Source organism: Bos taurus, chromosome 25 (assembly GCF_002263795.3).
Source record: "Bos taurus isolate L1 Dominette 01449 registration number 42190680 breed Hereford chromosome 25, ARS-UCD2.0, whole genome shotgun sequence".
In the NCBI taxonomy this organism is placed as follows: domain Eukaryota; kingdom Metazoa; phylum Chordata; class Mammalia; order Artiodactyla; family Bovidae; genus Bos; species Bos taurus.
Genome location: NC_037352.1, coordinates 40596975 through 40606503, shown reverse-complemented (window position 1 = coordinate 40606503; position 9529 = coordinate 40596975). Strand labels below are relative to the sequence as shown.

General features: G+C 52.4%; 1 protein-coding gene across 2 annotated transcripts in view; it reads right to left on the bottom strand.

The window, feature by feature from the left end:
• Positions 1-9529, bottom strand: part of GNA12 (G protein subunit alpha 12) — a 77343-nt gene that overhangs the window by 23848 nt on the left and 43966 nt on the right. The window lies entirely within an intron of this gene.

Below are 9529 nucleotides of genomic sequence, written 5' to 3'. Positions count from 1 at the left end.
CTTCAGGCAAATCTCTTCAACCCCCGGGCCTCGAATTGTTGCAATATCAAACAGGATTTGGTGAGAGGATTTCTCAAGTCCCTCTGACTCTAATAGTAAGTTTTAGGAAGGCTGAGATTCCCCATATAGATCGTACTGGCAAAGGTAATTTAGTTTGAAAGGTGGAAAAACTCACACACAAGTGAAAGTGAAAGCTGCTCAGTCGTGTCCGACTCTGCGACCGCACGGACCACGCAGTCATGGGATTCTCCAGCCGGATACTGAAGTGGGTAGCCTACTCCTTCCCCAGTGGATCTTTGCGACCCAGGAATTGAACCAGGTTCTCCTGCATGGCAGGCGGATTCTTTAACAACTGAGCTATCAGGGAAGCCCTCCCCACACACATGCACAGTATCAAACCAAAACTAAGTAATCTCCGATAATTCCACTTTCTCGAGAAATTAGTCACTAACTTCTGACATTTCTGACAGTGTAAGGTTAAAAAATGATGCATCGATGCATTTCTTCATGTCTATGCGTATATGCGTGTGCTAAGTCACTTCAGTTGTGTCCAACTCTGTGCGACCACGCGGACTGCAGCCCACCAGCCTCCTCTGTCCATGGGATTCTCCAGGCAAGGACACTGGAGTGGGCTACCATGCTGTCCCCCAGGGGAGCTTCCCGACCCAGGGGTCGCACCCGGGTCTCTTATGTCTGCTGTGTTGGCAGGCAGGTTCTGCTGCTAGCGCTGCCTGGGAAGCCTGCCTATCTGTATATCTGAGTATAGATTAAGAAGCTGTGGCACCTCCGCACCATGGAATGTGACTCAGAAATGAAAAGATGTCTACTGATCCAGGAGCAACCTGGGTGTGTCTCAGCTGCATTAGGATGAGTGAGAAGCATCAGCCTCGAAAGGCCGCATTCTGCACCATTCCATCTGTACGATACTCCCCAGATAATAACTGTTTAGAGACAGAGAGCAAACAGCTGGCTGCCAGGGGTGAGGGGCGGTGGGGAAGGAAGGTGACTCTGGGGCAGAAGGAAGCCCTTCTCCGTGGAGACGCATCTTGACCACGGTGGTGGTTACGCAGCCCTTTGTGTGACACGCGGCGTGACAGAGCTATGCACACTCACTGTTCAGATATCAGACTAGTCACGTGACAGGCAACCGGACCGTTAGGGAAAACCGGGTCAAGGATGGGGCACCTGTGTACTGGCCTTGTCATGTCCTGTGGATCTGTAACTACTTCCAAAAAAAAAACTGTTAGAAAAAATGAGCATCTAGCAGGAGACTGGTACAAAGCAAGAGAAACCTGCGTCCGACGGGGAAAAAGCAGCAAGGGATGGGCAGCAACTCACCAGCGGACAGACACACACGGCTAACGAACACCTGGCTTCCCTGGGGCTCAGACGGCAAAGAACCCGCCTGCAGCGCAGGAGACCTGGGTTTGATCCCTGGGTGGGGAAGGTCCCCTGGAGAAGGGAATGGCAGCCCACTCCAGCATGCTTGCCTGGGAAATCCCAGGGATGGAGAAGCCTGGCAGGCTACAGTCCATGCGGTCGCGACCAAGTTGGACACGACTGAGTGACTAAGCACATGAAAAGAACTACTGATCATGGGAATTCTCGCTTATCAGGTTGGTCAAAATTGAAGAATAAAACATACGCATGCGGGCGCGGAAGGACATCCTCTCACGGCACGCAGAAGGCGCGGCTGGCCGGACGGGAAGCCACCAGTGAGACCCCAACCAACCAGAAGCCGGAGCCTGAGAACTCAGCCTGTCCTCCGTCCGCCCCCCGCCGCCTGGCACAGGACAGGGCGGACCCACCCGGGGAGGGCGTGGGGCCCCCGAGCTGCTGTAACTCTGCCCTGCTCAGCTCCATCAGGCCTGGCATTCCTCAAGGCAAGGCCTGAGGAGGTGAAGGGGAACTGGTCTTTGCAGAAAGACCAGGGTCACTTGGTCCGACACCTGTGTCCTGGCAGAGGCCTTGGACCTCAAGAAGGCACCTGACGTGTCCTGACGAGTGGGGCGGCACGTGCTCTGTGCTTGGAGGGCTGGTCCAGACCCGCGGAGCAGCCTGGGAGCCGCCTACAGCGAGAGGCGCGCTCTCCACCCGAGTCCTGAACACGAAAGAGAGCACACAGCGCCAGGCCCGTGAGCCTCACCGTCGACCGTCAGGCTGAGGTGCAGGGGGCCCTGGTCAGCCGGGTGGACAGTGAGACTAGGCGACCTGCACGTTCCTCTCCAGGCCTGAGGTCCACAGACCCGACACCACTCGTCACCCGCCACGCCCATCACCGGGATTACCGCAAAAGCCTCTGTCGGGCCTCCCTGTCTATCATCCACACAGCTGCCACAGGGACCCGGCTAAGATGGAATCAAGCCGCCCCACTCCTCTGCCCCAAGTCCTTCCAGCGGCCCCTGCAAGGCCTCCATAAGCCTCTCTGCTCTGCAGACTGGGACACATGTCAGTTCCCACCCCAGGGCCTTTGCACTTGCTCCTCTTCTGGCTAGAACACTCCCCTCACCCCAGGGCGTGCTTTCCCGTCTTCTTCAGAGGGTGCTCACATGCCCCTTGGGGCGCTCCGTCAGCTCGGACCATGAGCCAAAGCACAGAGGCTTAAACAACACGGCTGTGGGCCCCTGGCCACGCAGGGTATGCCGCGTCCTCACAGTGTATACTGTGGTTCATGCTGACCGCCCAGCTCAACGCTGACGGCTTGTGGGAAGGAGAGAGGCCGGGGCGGACTGCCCGGTCATTCAGAGGGCCAGTCTCAGACCTTGTTCCCATGGCGACATCCAACCAGGATGAGCAGGACTTGCAGCCTGGCCATGGCCACACACTCAGCTCAGCCAGCACGACGGACGGGAAAACGAAAGGTGGGGAGGACGGCGAGCCCTGATGGTAGCGCCCCGTGACCCCTGCTTCTCCCTTGAGGCCCCCCCACATTCTCCACCCAGTTCCCTGCTTTATGTTTCCCGAATACACGCAACACGTAAGCTCGTGCGTGCGTGCACACACTAACACACGTGGTGGTGCACACACACGCACACTCGCCTGTTACTGACGTATTTACTGTCTGTCTCCCTTGTCAGAGTGTCAGCTCCACACGGTCTGGGATCTTCCTGTTTGTTCACTGTGCTTTCCCAGGATTTGTAAGTGCCTGACACGTGGTGCTGCTCCACAAAACTGTGCTGAATGAATGAATTCCACGAAACTAAAATAGACGCGCAAGACTGGAGGCACAGCTGCGAGGCACGGCCCACGTGTAGCACGTGAGAACAGCACCCCGACTCGGCCTTCCCTGGGGTCCACACTACACACCAGAACCCCACCGCCAGCATCCCAGAGGGAGAAGGTCCCCAAGGGGCTCCGCCAGCCGAGAACCATGCTCGGCCGCCTCCCCAAGTGGTGGCCTCTGAGAGGAGGGGGACGGGCCGGACGGTGCCTGCGTCGAGTTTCCCGAAGGAGAGGGTGGGCTTCCCTTCCGCCCCCTCCTCCCGCTCCTGCCTGGCGGCCACGTCTGAAAACAGGAGCCACGCAGCAGGACAGGGCAAAGGTCTGGACAGACACCCGCCCTGCCAGCCCTTCCTTCAGGTGACAGACAAAGGGAGTGTCCCTGCTGTTCCAGCTTCCGGGGAATAGTACAGACACCCAGGAGTCTTGCGCCTGCCACGAACAGCAGGGGCCACTGAACAGCAGGGGCTACCACCGTTCGAAAGTGGGAAAGATTCTTTGAGACATTCCGGAAGGTACCACGGGCAACTCCAGGGAAAAGGCACGCCCCCCCCCCCCCCCCACGGCACTTTCTGGGGGTTCTTTTGTCTTCCTTTGATATAAACTTTAGACTACAGCATTAAAATAAACATCAAGTGGGTAGGTATCTTGACAGCAGAGAAAAGAGGAGGAGGCAAAGGTGGGCCCGAGGGACGGTTGAGTCTGGCAGAGAGACCCCTGGACTCCACCCCTTCAGAGGAGCCAGGAAACAGCCCTGAATGGCCTGCGGGCATCGCTTGTCATTCAAACAAGCGGTGACTTCAGGAGTTCTTTCTTTTTTGTCTTTATTGAATTGATTACAACATTGCTTCAGTTCTCCGTTTTCTTGGCCTGGGGCGTGTGGGAATCTCAGCTCCCAGACCAGGATTAAACCCGTACCACCCCGCCCCCCATTGGAAGGCTAAGTCTTAACCACTGGACCTCCGGTTCCCAGGACTCATTCCCAATCAACCAGTGACCATGACACTGTTCCTCCAGTGGTTGAAAGTAACCGCCGAACCCTGAGAGTGGACTTCTCTCCTAGAAGGACAAGGAGCTGGGGCAGAAAACGCCCCAAACCACCCGTGCACTATATGTCACTTTGTTTCATGTGGCCTCAAAGTCACAGAAGTTATCAGGGCTACAAATCAAACCACCTCATCTTCCATTTACTCTCACCCTCAAGTGCCTCACAGCCTGCTTCCTAAGAAAGCTCAGGCAAAGAATTCTGAAACCCAATTAAAATCACACCAGCAAAAGCATGTTGAGTGCAGCACTTTAACAGCATCATCTTTTAGGATTTCAAATAGCTCACTGGAATTCCATCACCTCCACTAGCTTTGTTCATAGTGATGCTTCCTAAGGCCCACTTGACTTCGGACTCCAGGATGTCTGGCTCTAGGTGAGTGATCACACCATCATGGGTATCTGGGTCACTGAGATCTTTTTTGTATAGTTCTTCCGTGTAGTCTTGCCACCTCTTCTTAATATCTTCTGCTTCTGTAAGGTCTATACCATTTCTGTCCTTTATTGTGCCCATCTTTGCATGAAATGTTCCCTTGATCTCTCTAATTTTCTTGAAGAGATCTCTAGTCTTTCCCATTCTAGTGTTTTCCTCTATTTCTTTGCACTGATCACTGAGGAAGGCTTTCTTATCTCCTCTTGTTATTGTTCGGAAATCTCCATTCAGATGGGTATATCTTTCCCTTTCTCCTCTGTCTTTTAGAGTCTCTTCTTTTCTCAGCTATTTGTAAGGCCTCCTCACAAAGACAACCATTCACCTTTCTGTACTTCTTTTTCTTGAGGATGGTCTTGATCCCTGCCTCCTGTACAACGTCACGAACCTCTGTCCATAGTTCTTCAGGCACTCTATCAGATTTAATCCTTTGAATCTATTTGCCACTTCTACCGTATAATTGTAAGGGATTTGATTTAGGTCATACTTGAATGGTCTAGTGGTTTTCCCTACTTTCTTCAGTTTAAGTCTGAAGTTGGCAATAAGGAGTTCATGATCTGAGCCACAGTCAGCTCCCAGTCTTATTTTTGCTGACTGTATACAGCTTCTCCATCTTTGACTGCAAAGAGTATAATCAATCTGATTTCGGTACTGACCATCTGGTGATGTCCACGTGTAGAGTAGTGATCCACTGGATCAAAGAAAAAGCAAGAGAGTTTCAGAAAAACATCTGCTTCATTGACTACACCAAAGCCTTTGACTGTGTGGATCACAACAAACTGTGGAAAATTCTTAAAGAGACGGGAATACCAGACCACCTTTCCTGCCTCCTGAGAATCTGTGCAGGTCAAGAAGCAACAGTTAGAGCTGGACATGGAACAACAGACTGGTTCCAAATTGGGAAAGGAGTCCATCAAGGCTGTATATTGTTACCCTGCTTATTTAGCTTATATGCAGAATACATCACGCAAAATGCTAGGCTGGATGAAACACAAGCTAGAATCAAGATTGCTGGGAAAAATATCAATAACTTTAGATATGCAAATGACACCACTTTTATGGCCGAAAACAAAGAGGAACTGAGGAACCTCTTGATCAAAGTGAAAGAAGAGAGTGAAAAAGCTGGCTTAAAACTCAACATTCAGAAAACTAAGATTATGGCATCCGGTCCCATCACCCCATAGGAAATAGATGGGGAAACAATGGAAACAGTGAGACTTTATTTTCTTGGGCTCCAAAATCACTACAGATGGAAACTGCAGCCATGAAATTAAAAGATGCTTGGATCCTTGGAAGAAAAGCTATGACCAACCTAGACAGCATATTAAAAAGCAGAGACGTTACTTCGCCAACAAAGTTCCATCTAGTTAAAGCTATGGTTTTTCCAGTAGTCATGCATGGATATGAGAGTTGGAGCATAAAGAAAGCTGAATGCCAAAGAATTGATGCTTTTGAACTGTGGTGATGGAGAAGACTCTTGAGTCCCTTGAACTGCAAGGAGATCCAACCAGTCAATCCTAAAGGAAATCAGTCCTGAATATTCATTGGAAGGACTGATGCTGAGGCTGAAACTCCAATACTTGGGCCACCTGATGCGAAGAACCAACTCATTTGAAAAGATCCTGATGCTGGGAAAGACTGAAGGCGGGAGGAGAAGGTGACGACAGGATGAGGTGGCTGGATGGCATCACTGCCTCAGTGCACATGAGTTTGAGCATGCTCCAGGAGTTGGTGATGGACAGGGAAGTCTGGTGTGCAGCAGTCCATGGGGTCACAAAGAGCCGGACACGACTGAGCGAGTGACCTGAGCAAAAGCACAGGCAGCTTTCCAAGGTAGCAGTAACCTGTGGGGTCAAGCCCTTCTGCAAAGTGGCTGGTTTGTTCTTTTTTTTTCCTAAAAAGATGTAACCACCACAGAACACAAGCTGACGTCTGTTTCAGGAACGCAAAGGAGAATTTGGGGACTACTCTATCCCAGAGCCTCACTGAAGAAGCATTCCAAGCCTGAGAACTTCAAATCGTGTTTCTCTGGCCCTTACAGAGTATATCCATCAGGTGAGGGGTGGGTGAGGACCATGGGGACCCTGTGAGCTGATGCGGTGACCCCGGGGTAATGGAAGCCCCAGATGTCACAAAGCCTGAGCACAACACGTGTGGAGTTTATGCCAGGCGTAAGACGGGTGATTCGATTCTTCTTATACTCAGCATGCTCCTCACTCAGCCACAGAGTGACTTTCCTCTTAGAACCTCACACCGTCCACTTCTAAGGCAGCAGCAGCATCCACATACACCACGGAGGTGCACGGCTCTGCTCTGCTGTCGTTCTACAACTCAGCACCACAGCGAGCCTCGTCTAGCGATCCAGCGCTCTCTGATAAGGTTACACAGACTCAATTCTTCTAAGCATGGCAGAAAAGAAAAAAAAAAAGTCTCTGTAATTAGAGAATCGCTTGACTTTCAGAAATCAAGAAACAGACTTCCCTCCTCTGAACTGAATCTCCAATTCCATCTTCCAAAGCTGAAGAGATGAAGACATTTTCAAGGAAGCACCGTGCCCTGCCACTGGGAAACAGGAACTGGAGGAAGGAAAAAGATGATTCATAATACAGTGAACTTTGATTTTTGCTTTTTTTAAACATTCAAGAGTGTGAAGCAAAAAGCATCAGAGAGAAGGGCCCATGGTCTCCGTGTGCGCTGGACCCCAAACATCGGAACGAGTAAGTGTCGGGGTCAGAGTCGGTCAAGAGGATTTCGGTGAGGACTCCGGCAGAGGCACCAAAGTGCCCCACAGCCGCCCAGGCCTCTAAGAACAGGTACACCGAACTCATCGGAACAGGAAGTCGCCAAACGCAGCTCAAGGTCTGCGGTCTTGGGAGTTGCGCTCACTGCCCCCGGTCCCACAGCAGAGCGTGAGGGCTGGACGCGCACCCAGGCCTCGGGCGCCCCACGGGGTATCTCCCTTCACGGCGTCCCTGGCTCCGGGAGGTGGTGGTGCGGCCTTGTGCCCGGGAAGCCAGGCCAGAACTGACCCAGCACCAGGGAGGGGCAGACGCGAGAAGCAGTGCCAGCCACACACAGAGCTCCCACCCATCCTCCACCCCCCGAACTTCGTTCTGAGCCAACCAAGTTCCTTTACCAGGTACGGCAGCTGGAGGCGGGACCTGCACACAGAGCCTGCCGAGCCGGGCGGCACCTCTCTGGCCCCCTCCGCCCACCCGCGCAGGCCCACACTCTTGCAGAGACCACCCCCCCCACACCTAACAGGGCCCAGTTCATCCCCACCTCATCCTGAGACAGTTGGCCCCCAAACATCTCCCTGCCCCTCCTGTCAGGCGGAATTGCTTGCCTTCTCCCTGTATGCACGGCGTAGCTGGATACTCCTCAATCACACTTCTCAGCACGTTTTATGGCAGTTATGTGCTTGCGTATCTGTCTTACCAGCTTTTTGAGGAAAGCCGAACTTGACCTCAGCAGAGTGCCTGGCTCACAGGTGAGGCTGAGTGAAAGAGCACCCACCAGTGTGCCCAGCGAGGAGCATGGACAAGGGCCTGACAGGCCGCCCAGCACACTCACACCCTAGATGCAGCACTCGTTAAACGCGGCTTGTAACACTCAGCTCTGCAGCGTACGTTTCCTTCCGGGGTACACTCTCAACTCATAACGGCAATTTCCACCCACGCTCTGAAGAGACTATTTTTTCCCAGACCATTTCAGTTTGTGGGTTTATGTGGGGGGGCGGAGCCTCAGGGCTTGCCAGGGGGCACAGTGGTCAAGAACCCACTTGCCAATGCAGGAGATATAAGAGACGCAGGTTTGACCTCTGGGTCGGGAAGATACCCTGGAGAAGGAAGTGGCAACTCACTCCAGTACTCTTGCCTGGAGAATTCCATGGACAGAGGAGCCTGGCGGGCTGTAGTCCACGGGGCTGCAGAGAGTTGGACATGACTCAGCACACACGCATGGTAGGGGGACCTAAACCCCAATTTCACACATAAGGGTCTGTGTATTCTCCAGCTGTGTCTGATAGTCATGCCCTTTAGAATATTAACAATTCTTTTCTGTGGTAACTATATCTCCTAGTTCATTTGACTGTTTCACTTTAAAGTTGAGAATGAATGTGAAAATGAAAGTTCTAAAAATGTCATCCCTCAGATCCACCGATGGATTTTAAAATCCGTGGGTGAAAGCTTGAAGGGAAACAGGATATCTGCAGAGTCGCAAAGCACCTCCCCCCAATATTTTTTAATAACAGAGGACAGTAGTGACCTCACAGTGGAGACACGTGGCACACAGCACGTTAACCGAGTAATCAAGGCCCCCACCACCAGGAACCAGACACATCAGGAGCTCACACCTCCGACGGGATGCTCAGAGGACACAGTGTCACTTCAGTGGTTTTCTTGCCAAAAAAGAAGAGGTTTTCTTGCTCATCCTAATGGTGAGAAAACACCCAGACAGACCCAAAGGCGGACGTTCTACAAAGTGACTGACTAGTGCTCTTTCAAAGCGTCAAGGTCACGAAGACCCAGGAGAGACCAAGGGGCTGTCCCTGATGGAGACGCAGGAGACTCGAGGGCCACGTGCAGGGTAGGCTCCTGAGTCTGATCCTGGCTCGTGAGGAGGATATTCGAGGAAAAGCAGTTGAATCTGAATGAGGTCCCCAGTTTAATTCAGAGCAGTGTGGCCCTATCAATTTTCTGGCTGTGCCGAGACGACTGTGTAAGATGAGAGGGTGGGGGATCAGATGAAAAGTACACGGAAGCTGAACTGAAAGGATTATCCGGCAGACTGTGCAGAACACCTCAAATACAGGAGGAAAATGCACAGAACTCACTA